The sequence below is a fragment of the Sinocyclocheilus rhinocerous genome, unplaced genomic scaffold (assembly GCF_001515625.1).
Source record: "Sinocyclocheilus rhinocerous isolate Xijiao unplaced genomic scaffold, SAMN03320098_v1.1 scaffold210, whole genome shotgun sequence".
In the NCBI taxonomy this organism is placed as follows: Eukaryota; Metazoa; Chordata; class Actinopteri; order Cypriniformes; family Cyprinidae; genus Sinocyclocheilus; species Sinocyclocheilus rhinocerous.
The window spans coordinates 514,347-516,264 of record NW_015654490.1 but is presented as its reverse complement, the minus strand read 5'-3'; positions in this window follow the sequence as shown (position 1 = coordinate 516,264).

Sequence of the window (1,918 nt, the reverse complement as noted above, 5' to 3'; positions counted from 1 at the left end):
CCTGCATTTGGTGGTTATCAGTGTATTACAAAGGTACAAAACAGTTTTCAGTACTTCAATAGGTTGGTATATTAACATTATATCACTTAATGAAATTATGGTATTTAACTGTAAATTTAAGTTAAAACCTAAAACGTTGCTAACGTATTTTTTATGGTAAAATTTCGGCAACCACAGCTGCCGTTTTTTTACCGTACATTTTACAGAATTTTTTTTACAGTGTACACTTGATGCATCCTTCAAAATGTTCAGAGTGAAGGACCGAAATGAAGGCTGCCTTTCAAGAATCCTCCAAAACGATACGGCCTACACACTAGAAGACTCTGACTGAGAGTTTAAAATGAAAGAATTAGCAACATTTGTCTTTGACTACATGAAGTTTTGTTTGATGAAAATATTTTATATTTTAGTACATTTTAGTGTTTTATTATTATTATTATTAGTAGTAGTAGTATTGTTAGTCTTTTTACAGAAACAACGAATGACCAATGTCTCAAGCACCAGCTATTTATCCTATTTATCACTTCCTGATAAACTGCCATCAAATATCACTAAGAAAAGTAGGAGAAGCCACTGAATGAAATAATTTTCATATATAATAAATGTACTTGCGCCTTGGAGTGAGCAGACGAAACACAATACATGCGGTCATTGCTTTGGAAAAGGGATGTCTGCTGTTCGGGAAAGCAGTCGTGTAAGACGGTTCTGGCAATCATACAGAAATACTTTTACGACAGACTTTGCTCGGACATTTCAGATTGACCAGAACAACATTTCAGATAATGTGCAATGAAATCGGTCCACTGGCTAGTCAGGATTTCTCGTCCCATTGCACAAAGACACATACCACCGGTTTCACAGACACGGCTTAAGCCTAGTCCCCGACTAAACTGTAAGTCTGAGCTGTTTCAACTGAAGGAAACTTGCACTGGTTGATCTTGAAATATGTCAGTACCCTTGTTTTGTCTCAAGATGCACACCAGTAATGTTTTTCCTAAGGCATGTTTATAAAAATTACTTTAAAATCCTAATTGAACTATGGCCTAGTCCTGACTCCTGGCTTAAGCTAATCCCCGTCTGTGAAACCGGGCCATGATGTTTTTGATCTGCATGGAGGAATTTATTTGGTAAATGTGTTTCCATCTCCCATTATTCGCATAAAAGTGAGCATAAAAACTTTTTTGTGAACTAGGGATTTTTTTTTTTTAGATTTGCCATTTTCATAACTCGTTTTCTCATTCAAAATGCTCATAAAAACAGGGTGATGGATCTTCTATACATGAGATTTTCTGTATTTCTGATTTCTAACCTGCCTGCAATTTTCAATTCATCCTGAACACCTTGATGATCATGGTTCAGGTGTGTTTGATTCGGGTTGGAGCTAAGCTCTTCTGGACAGTGGGTCTGCAGGAGCAGGGATGAAGACCTCTGCCATAGTTGTTCCGACTGTATTATTACGCTATTGTTGTCACTAGTAGTGTGCTGTGTATATCTTGGCTGCATCCGAAAACCCTTCGGAGAACACATTCCAAGGCAGGAAGACATCAAGGCACGTCCGAATCCAAAGTTAGCTTCACTTCGTGTCTCCGGAGGTACCTTCATCTGATCAAATTTTGAAGGCAGCATAGATGTATCCTTCGCTGCCTTTGATATCCCACAATCCTGTGCGTTCCATTCTGTGACGGTTGAGCTAAAAAATAAAGATGGCATCTGAAAGTTGCGTTTGGTTGTCAGTTTGTGTCTAAATGTATATTTCTGACTAACTTTTTGCACTTTTGAAGTTATTTCTAGTGAGAAATCAGTATTATAGCAATTAAATATTCGTTTTTATCACCAAAACCCGTTCTGTTTTGTTGTAGATCATTAAACCGTTACGCTGTCTCAGAAGCCTGTCCGAAATCAGTTTCATGAGGTGCCC